Here is a 10,351-nt window from a genome sequence, read left to right on the forward strand (position 1 = left end):
CAACCGGAAATACCAGCATTCCAGCCAAACATTTCCATAGCTTGGCTCCATTAACTCCTGCATTGTCAATGGATACCTTGAAAGACACAAGCAAGGTGAACTAGCTGACCAAGATAACTTTTTGCTTTTCATGTCTCTCTGATTTTGAGAAGGCCTTATTACCCCAACTAATAAAGCAGAAAATTAGCTATTAGAGACGTACTCATGATTGGATTAGGGTGTTCAATAACACTCAAAAACAAGAGTTGGAAATCCAAATGGAATTTGCAGGTACAAGGTTTATGTGAATTTGGAAAAGTGTTAGCCTCCGATTTTCCTCCAAAACTACTCCTAGTTCTATTAAAATACGATTATCCTGTCGGATGCAAAAGTATCAACTTCTCTAGAAAAAGAAATCACTTTCACAGGGCAAATCACCATACTAAGATGTCTTTTACTATAATCACTCTTGCCCCCGGGGCCCTGCCACCACAGGATTGTCACTTTTAACTCAGGAAAGAGCTTTATATAACTGCCAGGTAAAAGACACATTTAGTTGTACATGACAAATTATTGTCTGAGATGCATCAAAATTCCATCTTCAGGGGCACAGAAGAGTCAAGAAGTATATTAAACTGGTTAAAAGACAACGTGTCTAGTGAAAACATTTTATGAATTAATGACCCCGGTGGTTTTTGGCAGGTTAAGTTGTCCCTCGGTTTGCTCAGCCCATAAAATTAGGTGATAGAATGTCCCTGTATCATAAGGTTGTTACGAAAATTAAATGGGGCTCAATGTGAAGTCATTAGCCCAGTGTCCGGGGAGAAGAAGTCAGAATGTGTTGCTCAGTGTGAAGGTGGTGATGATGTGTGATCGAGCACATATCATCTGAGCACGGGAAGTGAACTGTGTCAGTGTGCAAATCTACCAGCTGTTTTGTGTGTGTTTTTGTTTTGTTTTGTTTTAGAGAATGGTCCCTAATTGACCAAACCAGTAACCCTTCAGACAGCAAAGCCAGCCTATCTCCCTCCCTATAAGTGTAACAAAAACAAATAAAAAACCCTCGAATGACCCCCCAAGTCAAAAGAGTCTGGTGGGGAGAACATGCATGTACTGCTACAGAGTCAGTTGAAAAGTAATAGGAAAACAGCCTTGCTTGTACTTTGCTACTTTTAGGATCAGAGATTTATGAAGATTTTCTGAGCCTCTCACAAATAAAGCATTATCTTCAGAAGGCTTTCAAGGTCCCAGACAAAAGAATTCACAAGATTTAGATCATGACCAATTTAAAATAAGGAGGTTTTGGCTACTGATCATTCATTACTGGAAAAGAAAATGAGATTTGAAGGATGATTGTCTAGCTGGTTATTGTTTCTGAGAAGGAGAGAGATGAAAAGACCTGGAAAGATACAAAGAGGAAAACATATAATGTGAATCCTGGAAGGAGATATTTTTAAAAAGATTTATTTATTTATTTGAGAGAGAGTGAGTGAGTGCAGGGAGGGGCAGAGGAGGAGAATCTCAAGCAGCCTCCCCGCTGAGCACAAACCCACTCAGGGCTCAATCTCATGACCCTGAGATCATGACCTGAGTCAAAACCAAGAGTCAGACGTTTAACTGACTGAGCCACACAGGCTCCCCTGGAAAGAGATTTTAATATGGAGCAAAGAATCATAACATAACCCAATGGGCAAAACAGCTGATTAGGTGGTAATTGTGTCAAATCAACTACTCACAGCTCACAGAATAAACTCAAATGACACATATTCCTAAGGATATTTATGGGCAACTAAATCATCTAAGATAAAGATTCACAAATTACTTACACCAGAATAGAAAATCTTACAAACCTGGATGCCAAATTTCATGCTAACACTCAATATAATTTTAGAAATTTCAGAAATAACAGATTGCAACAACAAATGTGTTTGCTCCCAGCAAGTGAAATCCTGCTACTTCAACTGGCTAAGACAATGACATGGCAGTTTGAAATTTGCTTAGTGGGAGACTCAATATAAAAGTGGAATTGATAATAACCAAGACAATGATTTTCCTATGGAGGTATACCTCAACTGATTTCTTTTTTCCAGGAATCAGCCATGCTAAGTACTTTAAGAAATGTGTAGAAGCTATTGGACCAGCCCCTTCTGTAATATCATGCTAATCAAAGACTTCTCTCGGAATCCTGCTTCCTACATGCTTGAGAAGTAGGGGAAAAAAAATTATTTAAGAATCTATTACTTGTATTTAAAATCTGCCTGCTTTTTAGTCTCCATTCCATAGCAAGAAATCCACCAGTGGACTTAAACCCTCTCCCCCAGCCCTGGTCCTACATGCAGAAAAGCTGAGTGCCTGTTATATTCTTATCACCCAGTTTTGGAACAATGAAGATGAAGTTTGATATTTAACAGTTTTGCTACCTTGACTTTGTCCATCTACTAAGGACCAACTCAAGTGGGAAGTTTTCACGTCAAGATTCATCAATCATTTAATGTAAATACATCAACAGTGAACAATTTCCACTGTGTTGTTTTCCAATGCATTTACATTAGAAACAATGCCAGCACCACAAAAATAAATACACTTCTATCTGCCATAACTGGTACCAATGAATATTTGAGGTGTGTGATTTATAGAGACAACTGGACAAGAGCCTTAGAAAATTCCATGTCAAACTACGTGTGATCTTTTTGAATTGCTTTGTTATAAAGAACTATTATTCAAGATTATATTAATCCCGCAAAAAAAGAATTCCAACACAAAAGTTTAAATACCAACTTTTGTCACTGAATATGATTGATCCTTGTTTCATTTGAATTTGGGTGCTCCTAATAATACACATCAGGATTTCTCCCCTTTAATGCAGAAAGATTAACTCTAACTGCAGGCACATGGAGGTACACACACATGGGCACTGGGAAGCTAAAGGTATTTTCCCATCAAACAATTTCATTTGGCAGTTTTCTTCTTCTACAAACAGAGAAACCAACAACTTAAACATTAATTTCAGGACTCACCCACATAATCAATGCCCCATGGCACCGAGATAACATTTTTCCAGATGATGGCCAGATCCACATTCCATGTTCCAAGAGGCAGTGAGACAGGAAAGGTGGGCAGAAAAAAGAAGAAAAATTGTTTAGGAATAATTCAAAAACTGCTGGTAACTTACCCCCATACTAAGCATGATAATTAGAGTTCCCTCCTTTCCTGAAACTGCCCCACTGCCAAGATGCTGTGGATTAAGGAGAAAATTGCTGCAGAAAAACAAGGTAGATAATTGATGAGAGAGCCAAAGGGATCTCTCATTAACATTTTCATTTAGCAGTTGCAAATAAGAGAAAACACATGCAAGCCACTTTGAATATGTAATAGATGTTTCCAGAAAGAGACTATGAAAGAGTTGTATGAACATACAGGGACATAAAAATAATTAAAGCAAGTCTGAACTAGAATGGGGAGGGGGGTGGGGAGGACTGCTACAAGGTAAAGACTTAGCTGACTCAAAATTATAATCAGAAACCCAGTAAAATTATTTACACATCCCAACAAGCATTTGACTAAAATCATTCTGATTATACATTTTCAAAGAATATATATTATAACCCATTTTAGACGTGCTACAGGTCAGAGCCATAGACCAGAATTTGAATTCTTCAGAGAAAGGGCCAAGGAAATAAGTTCTTCCTTTCTTTTTACAAAGATGCAGAAAAAAATTTTTACATGGCATAAAAATTCTAGCATACATTGTTTTTCAATCCTATAAGCCATGATAGTTGCTTTATTAGGGAAGAAATTTTACAGTATAAAATCACATAAAACATCGTTTCAAGTAGATGGAACTCCCCAAACTGAGCCTTCATTGAAAACAGCTCATCTGTCACAGGCTTTCCACATGAGCAGTCACCTTGGAAAACCAGGCTGTGCCAAGGTCATGCTGGAGGAATTCTGTGATCCTTGGGCATTCTGGGGCCTCCTGGGCCGCTGCCTTACACTACTAATCCATTCCATCAAAAGCTACTGTTAACTCAAAAGAATTGAAAGCAAGATCTCAAAGAGTTATTTGTACAACCATGTTCACAGCAGTATTGTATACAACAGCCAAGAAGTGGAAGCAACCCGAAAGTACGCTGATGCATAAATGGATAAACAGAATGGGGTATTTCCATGTAGTGGAATACTATTCAGCCTTTAAAAAGAATGAAATTCTGACATGTGCCACAACATGGATGAATCTTGAGGGCATCATGCTAAATAAAATAGACCAGACAGAAGACGACAAATACTGTATGATTACACTTACATGAAGTACTTAGAGTAGGGAAGTTCATAGAGACAGAAAGTAGAATGGTGGTTGCCAGGCACTGGGGGTGATGGAGAAATTGGGGGCTATTGTTCGGTGAGAAGATGAAAAGAGTTCTGGGGGTTGGTTGTACCACAACGTGAATGTTGCAACACTACTGAACTCACACTTAAAAATGGTTAAGACGGCACATTTTAGGTGATGTGCATTTTACTACAATTCAAAACAAAAAAGCTAGTGTCAGAACGGTTCTTTGGAACCACTTGGCCACCCTGTGTAGACCTAATCTTCAAAGGAAAGAATGAATATAAGGATATAAGTCAACTCTCCATGTCAAGTGTTAAAAAGATTGCAGTTTGTAGTAGAACAAAAGCAGCCTAGCTTGCTGAAGAAATGTTTCCTGAAGAAATTTGGTCTTCCTCCCAGCAGATGGTAGGATGAGCATAGTTACTTAAAGGGCACTGGTTTTCTCAGGGTTATGGTAGAAATCATGGCAGATAGGCCTGCAAAGACCAGAGATGAGCCAGCCAGTCAGCACTCAGTCCACAGCACCCTTCCTTAGCATCCAAGTCCAGGACACCTTGAAAAGAGTCCATACAAGGTCTTCCTAATGTTCTTTGGATATTTTAAAAGTTTAGTAACTTGGCTTGTGGATAGCATTTGTTTAATCTGCTCTCACTGGTCCTGGTAATGAATGGTGAATTTTCTTCTCATCATAGACATGCACACTTTCACAGTACTGACCAAAGGATCTAGTTGATCCTCTCGCATACATTAACTATTTTTGTTTGCTGAAGAATCAGAAAAGAGAATACACTGGTATCTGTGAGTCACTACAATTGAAGTAAGCTTAAATATCTGCTTTGGATCACTTTCTATCCATGATTTCTGTGTACATGGGTAGACCTCGCAATAAGGAAAGACAACTTGCACAGGGAAGGCCTTAGGGAATCAAGGAGTGGGTTTGGTCGTCCTTGAAGGAACTGGATGACGTTAAGAAAGCCACTAAACATCTCTTTCCTTGGGTGGAAGAGGAGATTAACAGTTGTATTGGTTTCCTCACAGAGTTATGGTAGAGATCAAACAAAATGATGCCTGAAAAAGACCTTTAGGAAATACAAAGCTATGTAAATTTGGGGGGGTGCCTTTGGGATGTCCCTAATTGTTGTCTGCCTCTTGGGCAAGAATGCTCAGTTCCTTCCCAGAAGATGGGGAATATCCAAATAAGGTAGGATATGCTTTAGCCTCAACTCAATTCGTTAACCTTATTTTCTGTTATATGGCAGTCACCCTATTGACTTATCTCCAACCAAATGAAGGCCCATGAGTTTGGAGTTGTGGTTCTTAAAGTGTAGTCCAGGGTCCCCAGGAGGCCTCTAAGACTCTTACAGGAGGCTGATGAGGTTAAAATCTTTACCTAGTCATACCAAGACATTATTGGCCTTTTCACTCTCATTCTCTCAGGAGTCAACTGTAGAAGTTTCCAGAAGCTACATGATGTATATCACACCCTCAGTTTCTTATATAGAAGTAGACTTAAGAATCCACTCTCTTGTCTTAAGCCAGACATCAAATAGGTTTGCAGTGGCACTCTACCCTAAATTTTTTTTTCATTTTTTTAAAAAGATTTATTTATTTTAGAGAGAGAGTGCCCGTGTGTGCACACATGCATACGAGGAGAGGGAGGGGCAGAGGGAGAGGGAGAGAGAGAATCTCAAGCAGACTCCCTGCTGAGCATGGAGCCCTACATGGGGCTCAGTCTCACAACCCATTAGATCATGACCTGAGCCGAAACCAATAGTCAGACGCTTAACTGACTGAGCCACCCAGGCGCCCCTACCTTAAGTTACTTTTGCTTTGGAAAATATAGTTAACTTTCATAAAAATATTTATGTTAACATGGAATGGACTAATTTTATTGTTCTTTTTAAGGACATTAAAGTAAGTATTTAAAAGTGTCTCAGTTGTTATTTCTCATGTAATACATGTCAATAGGTATAACATGCATAAATAGAAGTTCTTTGCATTCTTCAGTCATTTTAAAGAATGTACATAAGTCCTGAGATGGAACTGTTTGAGCATCTCTGTGTCCAGAGCAGACAGCAGGAGGGCAAATGATATGAGGCAGGCTGCAGAAGGATGGAGAAGTAGACCAAGGAGCAAGGAACAGACCCTAGTGGCCATGTGCAGGATTCTGGTCTTTATGTCAGAACAATGTCAGGCTATTCCATACATACTGGAGGCTGCAGTTGACGTCCCTTTCTCTGTATGGGATAGTTGTACGGAATTACTCATTTTTCAAATTACTTTGCCACCCTATGATGATTCGCTGTAAAAAATGAATTTATAAAGCTCCAGCAGAAAGCTTCATCACCCTATAACGAATCTCCAGGTTGTTTTCTGAAAGAATAACTTTTTCTCCTACATGGTCAGATGCAGTGTCTGTGCTGTGCTTATCATTTAAAACCAACTTTATGGTTCATCTGGAAGTGGGAAATGTTAATAGACCAGCTTACTTTTATCTCCCAGTATCAGCAGGTAACCTACATTCCAGTGGAGCGAGAATCAGGGACAGAGCTTGCATTCTGGGGATGCTGCGTGGGGCTGGGGTAGGCAGCCCTTTCTAACATGGTGAGGCCCTCCCATGCTGCTTGCAACCCTCTCTGCTCTGCCTCGTGGGCTGTTTTGTCCCTTCCCCCTCAGAAGTTGTTGCAAACTTTATCCATTGTCAAGTCCCTTCTGCATTCCGTTCACTCTTAGGAAACAACCTCACAACTCTCTTCACTGAGAAGCTACAGGCAGGACGCTATGGAGTTAATACCCATGCACAATGACTATAAAATTTATGAGTTGTAACTTTACTGTCGGGAAGATAAAAATAATTATCTTAATATGCGGTTTCCAGAAATAAATAGCAACGGAAAGCGTGATTATGATTTACAATAACAAGAAAATAATTATAGATTAGTAAAATCAGTGAGAAAAGACAGATCTGAGCCATGTCAAGGTAAGAGGGACCATGGAATGTAGCCAGGGGACAAGGCTCGTTACAGCAAAACATTTTATCAAAGTACATTCTCCAGGGACCTCTGTTAGAACAGCATGACTGAAGGGGCAGCCTGTACCTTAAAGGAAGCAACTGATAAGGTGTTAGAACTTCCATCAAGACTGGGACAGGAAATCATCGAGATGGGGGGCGAATCTTTAAAAATGTTAGCCATCTGAGCACAAAATGCATGGGATTAAACTTTGCACTGTATCTAATCGCCAACAAATTTTTAAAGATGCTTCTTTTTTATTTCCTTTGTTTCTCTCTCTTTTTTTCCCCTTTTTTTCTTTTTTTTGGGGGGGGGCTTGTGAAGAAGGAGGGAAACTATGATTTCACAGAGATAGTCTGTGTTTTTTGAATCAACTTGGTTTTTGGGTGAGTCATTCCCCTTGTGTAAGCTTTGATTTTGCTTCTCTTCACGTTACATTCTGCAGAGGTGTGGCGAAAGCCAGAAATAAAGACACTACCAGCCCTTGCAGCAGAACACTTGGCACACATGTAGGTGCTCAGTAAATGGCCGTTCTTTTTCCTTATATCTTCCCTTTTTTTTTCTTCCTATCTCAGCTGGCATCCAAGGTAACTATGATGTATATGTATACACAAAGATATTTTCTAACAGACAGAAAAACAGAAAGAGAGCAAATGTATATATTGGGAAGATGGATGCCCGTAGTTAATAAATGTATTAAAAATAGAATCCTGTATCCATTGACGTCTGACACTGGGTGTGGTAACTGGATAGGTGTAGATTCTATAGACTTCTTTAATGTTAATGTTTGTCTAGAATCTTTCTGAAATTTCATACACCTTTCTCTTCTTTTTTTTTTTAAGATTTTATTTATTTATTTGACAGAGACAGAAAGCACAAGCAGGGGGAGGGGGAGCAGCAGAGGCAGAAGGAGAAGCAGGTTCTCCGCGGAGCAGGGAGCCCGATGTGGCGCTTGATCCCAGGACCCCGGAAATCATGACCTGAACCGAAGGCAAATAGATGCTTAACCAACTGAGCCACCCAGACACCCCATACACCCCCCTCTTCTGATGACTTTTCCTTATTCTCTTTTTGCCAAAAGACAACCTCTTTTCTGTGCTATGGAATCCTTCCCTCCATGGGTCAAATCCCCTTCTGCCTGGGATGTCCTGGTTCTGCGCCCTCTGGTTCTCCCCCAGGATCTCAACCCTTCCTTCGAGAAGTCTTCCTGGTTTTCTTTACCTGGGTTTCCTGCCTTCTCCACACCACCCTCTCCTACCCCCTGTTCTACCTGTGGCTTCTTTTTTCATTCCAGGCATGGGTAATCTCATAGGTTCTTGAGGAGGGTGATAGGCATCCTGGTCACCTGGTTGCCTTGCATAGAAATACTGTGACATAGCCCCTTCCTCACCCCATCCTCTCGTAACATCAGCTTTTATACCCATAATTCCCACACAGCCGACCCATGTGGCTCAGACCCAAGCCCACCATGTATGTGTGTACCTCTCCCTCCCTCTCTCCCTTATCACTTTCCACCTCTCAACATTTGTCTGACCCCTGATGCCTTACTATTCCTTCATGTCCAGGGTAAACACCACCTCCCCTGTGAAGGCTTCCCAGTCTCCCTGTCACAATTAACTGCTCCTCTTCAGTGTTTCCGCATAACTGGGGTGGCCACTTAAAAAATGTGCATAAAATGTTTTATTATGCAATCATTTCATACATAGTGTCAGCTCTGAAGCACAATAATAAAATGCATATCTGTGAACCCATCACCTATCTTAATAACAAGAATACTACCAATATCATTGCACCTACTTATTCGGTCCTCCTGCCTCCCCCCTAGGTTTTCCTAAAGAATGCTGTTAAGTGTTGCATGGTTTCAAGCCTTATAAAAGTGGTATTATATCATTCAATCTCCTGTAACTTTTTTTTTATCAGCTGTGTTAAAGATTCATCCAGGTGGTTGGCTGGAACCTGAAGTTCATTCATTTTTGTGGCTGCATAATATCTTATTTTGTGAATATGCCATCATTTATTTATCCAGTCTCTTGCCCATAGACATTTGTGTTGTTTTCAATCTCTTGCTATCAGGGATATTTTTGAAACATTTCACGGTGCATATGTGTGACAATTTTTCCATGGTTTATTGAGATATTTAATGTCATATCAATTTAATATTAAATTAAATTAATATCATATTTAATGATAAGCAGAAGTTCTATGTTGGACAGTGTGCATATCTTTATAAGATAATGCATAATTATTTTTCAATACTGTTGTATCAGTTTACCCACTTTCCCCATGTATAAGATTTGACATTTTCATAAAATTCTCTTTTGAAACTCATCATCATCAAGCTTTGCGCAGTGGCAGTATCGTAGCCAATGAGGTTTATCCAAGGCGCGATTATTGCTAATTGAAACTCATCATCATGATCACACTTTGTACCATGTTTATTGGTATTTAAATACTCATCTCCCGATGATAAGATGATAAACATATTTGATTCACCTGTTTATTCCCATGGCCTACATCAGTTATTTAAAAATGCTTATAAAAATGATAAATGAATACCAAACTGAAATAAATACAACTTCTATTTGATTTGAGTTATAAGATTTTCTGCCTTTTAATGCAAATAGCATGGAAGGATTACAGTGTTATCACTCCTTTCTGCAAAAATTATTAATTCAATCGGATTGCTTTCCTATTAGATCAGCAGAATGAAGAAAATGATAGTTTTGTTTGAGAAAGAGAGAAGGTAATAAATTTGAGGCAAGGAGAGAAGAAAGCCTGACTATAAGCATAAAAGTGTAACTCAGGATGTGGGCACTGGAAGATAAATAAGAGATTTAGGAAGGGGATCACAAACCACTTGATACTTGTCCAAAGATTTTCAACTTAGGCTCTCTATGGGGCTTCCTACTCCAAAGTCTCACTACTGATGCTAGTAGTTCCAAAAAAAATTTTTTTTTTTATCATATAGGTTGAATATAGTTGTCTGGGCTAGTCTGGAATCTAGCCATAATTTTTAACATTTTCTCTCAGG

The 10,351-nt window shown here is 39.4% G+C and overlaps 1 pseudogene; it reads left to right on the forward strand.

Moving 5' to 3' along the window:
* The first annotated feature begins 9,657 nt into the window (after positions 1 to 9,657).
* LOC118004825 lies at positions 9,658 to 9,786 on the forward strand (annotated as a pseudogene).
* Positions 9,787 to 10,351: the final 565 nt, after the last annotated feature.

This window comes from Mirounga leonina, unplaced genomic scaffold (assembly GCF_011800145.1).
Source record: "Mirounga leonina isolate KUSES-001 unplaced genomic scaffold, KU_Mleo_1.0 Mir_93, whole genome shotgun sequence".
Classification (NCBI taxonomy): Eukaryota; Metazoa; Chordata; class Mammalia; order Carnivora; family Phocidae; genus Mirounga; species Mirounga leonina.